This window comes from Rhipicephalus sanguineus, chromosome 10 (assembly GCF_013339695.2).
Source record: "Rhipicephalus sanguineus isolate Rsan-2018 chromosome 10, BIME_Rsan_1.4, whole genome shotgun sequence".
Taxonomy (NCBI): Eukaryota; Metazoa; Arthropoda; class Arachnida; order Ixodida; family Ixodidae; genus Rhipicephalus; species Rhipicephalus sanguineus.
In genome coordinates, this window is record NC_051185.1 from 28083927 (window position 1) to 28092623 (window position 8697).

Here is an 8697-nt window from a genome sequence, read left to right on the forward strand (position 1 = left end):
TTACTGTTTGTCTTCATTTTATTGTTTGTTTGTTTTTTGTTAATGATCATATCACACAGTGATGCTGTCTTTAAGTGAAATAAAAACAGTCGTATGGTCGCTACTTGGGGAGTTCTGGGCGACTGCCCTCTACAGTTTGAACTCTGCGCCACATATACATTCTTTGCACCCCAGTGATCTTACGTGAGCATAGGGCTTCTTGCTAACTTTTTTACTTGCCGTGTACTTGCTGAGTATCGATTTCATATTTCGCGATAGTGGGCTGCAACGCATGCTGGGTTTTCCAGGCCTTCACATCTAAATAAAGGAAACGGCTCTCACCATTTCGGCGGGCTGTTCACTCCCTTGGATCCGGCTTTGGGCCACAGTCGTCACCATGGTCTCTGGTGCTTAAAGGAATCCACCACAGAATCCAGCTACCTGCACAGACTTCAACCACCTGTCGTCCACAGTTCTCTTTTTCCATTCAGCCTTCTTTTGAAGTGCATCACCTCGCATGCGGGCATGATTTGAACCACGCTACAGATTTGCACTCAGTGTTAACGCATTTGTCGAGTTCAATTTCACTTTATGCTTGATCCACAGCCGTGAACGCCAATTGCACTCATGCGGGCCGCTTAATCGACCGTTATTTCACGCCCTGGTTAGGTCTTCTCAGCCTTCACTCATATTCGGCGACACAGCTGCTTACTCGATACTATGCGTGATCAAGCCTATATGGCATTAGTGTTAATGGGTAACAACCATCTTGGATCCCACTGTGCATGTATACTGTGTGCCACGCATTTTTACCAGGAGGTGACCGCCGCCTGTTAAGGTCTACACTGTCGAGGGCTGTATTTGCTGTAGTCACTTGAAATACCGCGAGATTGACTGAATCCCCGCAATGAACGGACCAAGGGCCATACTTTTGAGATCTCTTTCAGCGACACTTCAGCTGGGTTTCATTAGACGCTTTCGGCCGTCTACGGGTCACAGCGGTTTGGCACAGTGCCAACCGTGCTAAGGACGATGGGTCCGTAACGTATGCCGCTAGTAGATGCTCGCCGACACGCCCGGCGCCCTACATCTCGTGAGATCTCGCGAGAATGGCATTACCAGCGAAAGTGACCGTCTGAGAACACATTCCTTGTGGAAGCGACTTCTGGTCGTCGTATCTTATCAGCCAAAGCCGACCGTCGCTTCGAAATCGACCTTTTTTATTATCATGGTTAAACCAACATGCTGCGTCATCGCATAGGGTTCGTTCCACGTTGTGCGATACCGGCTTGGAACATCGCGTCGTTTGGTGCTCGTCGTCGGCGGGCTTTTTTGGCATATCATTTTGTGGGTTGTAGAAGGATTGTCGAAGCTGCACGTGGGCGAGCGATGCACGTAAGGTCGCTTGATAATAAGAAAAATATTTGTTGGTGTTTTGTGTCCGAAAACCACGATATGATCTTGAAGGACGCCGTAGTGCAAGGCTCCGGAAATTTTGACCAATTGGCATTCTTTAGCGCGCACCTAAAGCTAAGTACTCGGGTATGAAGCGTTTCGCTTCCATCTAACTGCGGCCGCCGCGGCCGAGATTCGATCCCCTGGACCTTCGGTTCAGCAAGCGAGAACCGTAATCATTAGACCACCGTGACAGGTGTAAAGTCGCTTGCGGCTAGTCGGAACCAATTATTAGCATCTCTCACAGGTGGAGTCTTTACCTTGAAGCAGCATTAAGTTGAAGCAGCGATGTAAATTCTGTATATAGAAAATAAACGCGTGCTGGTAATTGAAGCAATGCAAAAGCTCAAGAAAAGATTGAATTTTGGAAAAGATGTAAGCTCTTCTTCAAAGTAGGTTGCTGCCTTGAAGAAGACAAGACCACTTGTTGAAACTTGGGTTCCCGCGACACCCCTGTTTTCCTAGGTTTTTTCATCACATGTGCTAGTACGTCTCCACCTAACTCCATTTAATGCTTCGAGCATACCGACGATTTTCCTAATCGAAAAATCTCCACATTTCTGTTTCCTTTTCTGGTTTAACGAGCTTCGTGAAGGCTGTGTATATAATATACCAAGAACGGAACCGTATTTCGAGGCAAGATTTCGGGTAGAAGGACGGACGCGTGTTTTATGTATAGGTGCGCGATATGCAATATTCGAACGAGAGAGGAAGTCGGGGAGCAACGGATTTCTGGCGGCTATGTCATGTTATCATCCGTGAACAAAGCGACGGGCACAATGCGTGCCCGCGCAAATTGTACGTGCCCGACTTGTTCGTCGGCGTTCTTTCCTCGTGCTTGCATTCTAAGAAAAGAAAAAAAAGGAAGCGAAGAAAATTCAGGCGTTCGCGTTCAGATATCTCGGTCCTTATTCTTCCTCCCGACAGGATAATTACACCCGCCTGTTCGCAATTCATTTTTACCGAGTTCCGTGGTCCCCCTCGCTTCGCTGTAAGGAGAGAACAAAAGCTTCCCCTCGCAGCAGCCAGGAGCAGAAGCAACAGAATCAGCGGCGAGCGTTGTCGACGAGGCTTTATTGAAATAAATGTACGCGCCCCCTCCCACCCCCCTCTTCATAAACAGCGTGAAAGAAACAACAAAGGAAGATGGCGCAGGGTTCTCGTAAGCTATTCATAGGCACCTTAGCTATGTGAAGAAATGAAAGCTGGGAACCCTCTCTTACTGAAAGTTATATTGTTATTTTAGCGCTCTGTATCATCCCGTCCATTTCCAGCACTCTCTCTCTTTCTTACGCTTCCTCTCTCTTGTCATTTTTCAGCGCACCGGCGTCGTGCGAACGAGTAATTTCTTTCGCGTCCGAGACTCCACCCCGGAGCCTGCTTCCTCGTGCCGTATAAACCGGCGGAACAGTGGCGCAAATTGGATAACTACGATGAAAAAATTTCCTTCATTGTTTAATGAAAAAACTTTTGTTTTTGACCTGCTACTTATGAGGCGTCACATCTTGCTGAAAGCTCCTGAAGAAATGCCGCGGTCGAACCCGGTTAGCCCAATGTCGACGACAGCAGCATCTACCGCGGAAAGCACGCCGGGACGGTGTCCACATTTCGCTCCGTATTGCCGGCGCGGGAGTCATGTGACAGAAGTTGAGATCTCGAGGCACGTGTGACCACCGGATAGCGGCTCTCGGCGACCGACGGAGAAGGGTTCGCGAGAGAGGGGAACAAACCTACACTGCGCATGTCCGTTGCTACGACGACGCACAGAAAGAAGAGGGGGAAGTTTACGTTGACCGAGCTTCAAGGTCAAACGCATGCACAGTGTCGTTTTCTCGGTTTGTACAGGGAGAGGAGTAAAGCAATTGCTTTAAAAGTAGTTTCTACACATAGGCTCCAGCGACATTACTTGCTTGTCTATTTTTCGTCATACCGAAAGTTTGTACGTTGCCAGTAACGGAACTGAATTAAAAAAAAATGATGGTTACACGTACTTGGACGTGCTAATGCTGGAGTGATCCTCTGCGAACCGAACAAGGCAGTAATTGTTGATCTTCATAGGAGACTGGCCGTCAATGACGCCAGATATTAAGATGAGTTGAGCCGCTGGGACGTTGTTAGGTACGAAGAGGCACATCACTCCACGCATGGTTTGTACATGAGTACAAAGACAGCGGAATCCTCAAGCCCTGCGATCACACTGCTTGCAGATCCGGCCACCAAGGAAGCCGCGACCTCCGAAAATGCATTTTCGCCTTGGCACATCCTCTTCATTGATGGATCTCCAGCCTCCGCTCACTTTGGTGGGCTGCGCGCTGGCGTCGTCTGTGCTTGATTGATCATGACGGATGAGCGGTGCGACACCTCTCCTCTGTTTCTGTGCCACCCGCATTTAGTGGGATAACGCGCCGTATAGCTGAAGAAGGAAGTTTTAGACGGAAGGTATGCCGGGACCTTGTGACAGCGGTTCTGCCCTGTTAGAAGCAGTGAAAAAGGAGTTAGCGGAACAGTTCGCTAGACTATGGAGACAGACCCCGCATTTTTGCGTCTTCTCATAGAAGTTCCTGTTTCGATTTACAGACCTGCGTTCTTCTGTCTTTTTTTCTGATTCATTCATTTAGGAATTAAATGAATCAGTCGAGCGATCAGTGCTTATTGAGTAAATCACGTTTAAAATTCAGTTATTCAATAATATAATATAATAACTGTCGGCGTTTTACTTTCCGAAACCCACATATGATTATGAGGGACGCCGTAGTGGAGGGCTTCGGAAATTTCGACAAACTGGTGTTCTGTCACGCACGCCTAAGCCTAAGTACACGGGCCTCTAGCTTTTCGCTTCCATCGAAATGCGGCCGCGGCGGGCAGGATTTGATTCTGCGAATCAATCAATCAATCAATCAATCAATCAATCAATCAATCAATCAATCAATCAATCAATCAATCAATCAATCAATCAATCAATCAATCAATCAATTTGCCATCACGCAGAGACGCTGTTATGCGAAACCCTCACTTAAAACGGCCAAAGCGTAAATGTCAACTAAAGTAATTCACTTGGAGGTAGACTTTTCCGCATAAAAAACAGCGACAGACGAAGGAACTCAGCTAGACACGCTGTACCAACACGCTCAATCCTTCTACAGTCTTCAGACAGACAGACGAAGCGTAAAATAAAGAATAGTTTATTTGCGGGAGACGTAACCTCATTTACATCTACGTTGGAACACACATTGCGTATTGCAAAGCGGAACCTTCAGACGAATTTCTAGCAAGCCCAAGTAGCAAACCGTCCTCAACTTAAGTCACCCAGGCAAAAGGGCGGGGGGGGGGGGGGGGTCCATAACACTTCCCGAAGTTTTCTGAGCGCCGCATACCCCCCTATTACCCTCCTTTCAGCCTTGTTTTCGAACAGGCTATTTACACACCGCATCAGTGTATTAAAATGACTAATATGCTGTTGGGGCGCACACAATCTTCCTCCTTTTTTTGTTTGTACCGGCGGTGGTTATTACTGGCATAAAAATGCTTCTGGCTACGGCACTGAACCCGGCCACACCGAGATATTGATCTCCCTTTTGCATCTTGCTTCGTCGGCCGCATCGGCTCATTATGCGGCGATGAAATTACGAATATAATTAATATTGTTTCATAAAAGGCGAAGCAAGCGTACGCACAAGAAGGAAAAAAGAGACGGAGAAAGCATCGCTAAGTAAGCATGTGCCTGCCCTCGGGCGATTAACTAATTGGCTGTTCCTTAAAGCGCACATCCGCTGTCGGGAAGCTTCCTCCGGCGTCTTCAATACGTTTTATCGATTTCACGAAAAGAGTGCGTTCACAGCGCGACGTCGCGTTATAGTCAGTGTCGTGAAATGCCAGTGACTCGGCTAGCACCAACCATTAGGCTTTTTCATCCATGTTTGGTCTATATACTAAGGGATGATCGTATGCAAACAAAAGGAAAGGGCTAGATAACTTAGCCATTCAACAGAGAATGAACAAAGACGGTGTTTCCGTTATAACAACAGATAGCGGAGATTAGTCAAAGTTAACTAGCATTAGCAAACAGCTGCTCAGCAGGGGCTAACACTGGCAAACGGCTAACCATAATTAACGAAAGAAGAGTAATTTTTTCGAGGTGCTCGTTTCTTCGTTAGGCACAACCAAATTAACCCAACAAACCATTGGGCTTAGAATAAACATATGGGACATTAATTGCTCTCGTTAGTTGTAGTGTAGTAATTATCACGTATAAAATCTAGTGCAGAAAGTACACGAAATAATACCCTTCTGTCGGTCGGATCCGAACGCTCTGCCTTCAAACAGAAATGCCCAACGAAGTGGACAGGAAGAAAGCTCTGCGTCGTAGCTGAGCTGGTAGAGCGTCGAACGCGTAGTCAGCCTCATCAGTGACATTTCTAAAAGGTCACTAGGAAGACTTCTTGGAGCAAGGCAGGCTGTTCGTTTGACAATACGTGAAAATTTGACGAAGGAAAAAAAACTGCACTGAAAAAATTCTGGGACGTATATGAGGACGCTGTAAGCGCGCATGTGAAGTTCTTGATCCCTGGCTTCATCGAAAATAGCTGACATAGCTTGAAAAAACTAGGCAAAATATTGACACGTAACGCGATGAACGTTGAGGACTCAACGATGAAAAACAAGAATAAAGGAACGAAATAAGCTTACTATGGCTGAAAAGTACTCTACGCAACTCAGTCTGTGTAGTAAATGAAGCGGGAAAAAATCCAAGAATCCTGGATTCGGGCCCCTTGATTGACTGCCTTTTACGAGAAAGCAGCTGGAATGTCGAGTCTGCCTTACAGTGATCGAGTTTTTAAAGGCTGCATTTCTTGTTCAGTGATCGCATTGACTGAGTAATCAAATAAAGGTGTTCTCTCTAGCCGTACATGCAGTTTCCACTTTGGTCATCGAAAGTCATTTTCAATACTTTCTTGCTTATTAACTTCATTGCCTGCACGGGCGAACAGCCTTCACCAAAACATTTCTGTCAGCATCGCTTTTTTCCCCTTTCTTCGGTTTTACTGTCATGTAAAATGTGTTTTTGTGGTGTGCCCTTTCTTTATTTTTATTTTCTTTCCTAGTTTTTCTTTTGTTCTGTTATTTCCGTGTCGTACATAAGGAAGTGTTAGCACGGAAATAAATTTGTAAGTGCGCGCTTTACCCTGAGTGTGTCTGTTTTCTTGTTTTGCTTACGTCAGTTCTTCGCAGGTTGAACAATCGTGAAGTCATGCCAACTAGCCCCCACAGTAGTTTTACTTTCCCCTTTTTAGTTCACAGCGCCTCAGGCCTGATCGCACGCTGCCTTTACCAAGACTTCTACGCAGCATTCAGGGGATGTGACGTTGTTGTAAAAGAATAATTCGGTATTCTCAAAGCTGTGAGCGCACAATCCTTGTATCTACTGCACCGGTCACAGTCTACCACGCCCCGTGGGCGTGTCAATTTATGAGCACAGACCCAGGAATACCGCATATCACCACGCACATGCAGGAAGCGTGGCTGTCCCTAGCGGGAACTCTTGGGACCGGCTAATGGTAGTCACGAAACGTAAAAACGTTCCGTGTATTTCGACTTAGGTGACCGGTAAACGATCCCGCAGTTTCTCCAGTGTCGCCTTCTACGGTGTCAGCTACCATGCAGTGTTACCTTCGTATTCTTCTGCAGCGTCACCTACTGTGCGGCATGCCTCATATTCCTAACGTGCACTTTGCGCATAAAACCTCTACAACTTAACCTTAATGCATTTATGCCAACAATTCGTTATCTGGACATCTTTTCGCCAGCTACCGCCCTGCGAACCTCAGAATATGAGCGCCAACATCGATGTGGGCACTTACATTTTCCAGAAATTTCTTTTCCGGCGGACGTGTCTGGCGCCATTACTGGAGGAGGCCCACGTCCCCTGCCTAAGCACCGCAAATGACCTTACGCCCCGGCTTCGGGTGACAGCCGAACTATTCATTGTTTTTTTCTTCCCCTATTATTCGATTTCGCGTCCTCATTAGCAATGTGGTCACTTCTATCCTCTTCTTAGTTTTCTTTTTTCGCACCCCGTCCCAAAGTCCAAAAAAAAAACGACCACTTTCTTTGACAGGCACTGGAGGAAAGTAAGACTATTTCCTGTTCGTTCGTTATTGTGTATTGTCTTGCTGAGCCCAGAGTGCTGGTCGAGATATAGCCTTATTCTTATCTTGTTTTATTCTTATCTTATCAGTGTTCCGTGTGGGCGACTTCATCATTGGGTTGTGCATTGCCGTTATTTCTCTCGCTTGTTACTGTTTATGATTTCTTACTTCTGGTCATTTTTCTGCAGCATCAATTTCATTCTCGATTCATTGATTTCCGTCGTAGTCTTTTGAGTTCCTTTCTCACGTTTTTATTTTTATTTAGCTGCTTTCATTTTTGAACAGCTTACATGGCTAAACACATGGGTACGATTAAAAATAAGGTAACGAAGCGAGCGCTTACTCGCAATTACAGTTTATTAGAAGAATCTGAACAATCTAAAAAAGCTGCACTTTTGAGTCTGCCTCTTTCTTTTTCTCCTCTCCGTTGCTTTCTCCCCTCTTCCTCTTTTTTTTTTAATCCGCTACTTTTTCTCTTATCCGAGGACCCTGAATGGTTTTGGCTGCACACACCTCTAAGTAGCCACAGGCAAGAACATTGCGATTGAAGTTATACGTGGCATAGAAACCTATTTAAAAAAAAAAGAGTGAAGTACAATGCCGGAGAAGCAAAGCTGACAGGAACAACGCCTCCTTTCAAACTAATGTGCAAGCGCGTACCAAACCAGCTTCGATTTTGCCGGACGGGCACACGAGGGAGTCTCCGAGGTAAACGGAAGAGAAGGAAGAAAAAAAAAAAAAGATACGGAGAGAAATCGGCACTGGCAAGCTCGAGAACAGTATGTTCGTGAAGAAAAAAAATAGGGCTGAAAAGAGGAGCGTTTGGGAGGAGACGCCGCTTAGAGGTAATAAGAGTGGAAGGCGCTGTCAGGAGCAGTTGAAAGAATGCTGGAATAACGCTGAATACGGTGGCAATGCTGTTGAGGAAGCCTTCTTCTTCGACGGGGATGAATGAACGGAGTATTGGAGAAATAAAAGCCGGGCGTTCAAAATGGAAAGCTTTCTTTCTCAAAGTGGGAAGCCGGGACAGTGGTTCGCCTCGACAGAGGAGGGACTTCTGAGTGTAGAGAAACGCGTGAATAAGGAGAATAAGAAAGGAAACAGAGACTCAAAGCAA

General features: G+C 46.2%; 1 protein-coding gene across 1 annotated transcript in view; it reads left to right on the plus strand.

Annotated features, from left to right (window-relative positions):
* Positions 1–8697, plus strand: part of LOC119407309 (TNF receptor-associated factor 5-like) — a 181535-nt gene that overhangs the window by 101265 nt on the left and 71573 nt on the right. The window lies entirely within an intron of this gene.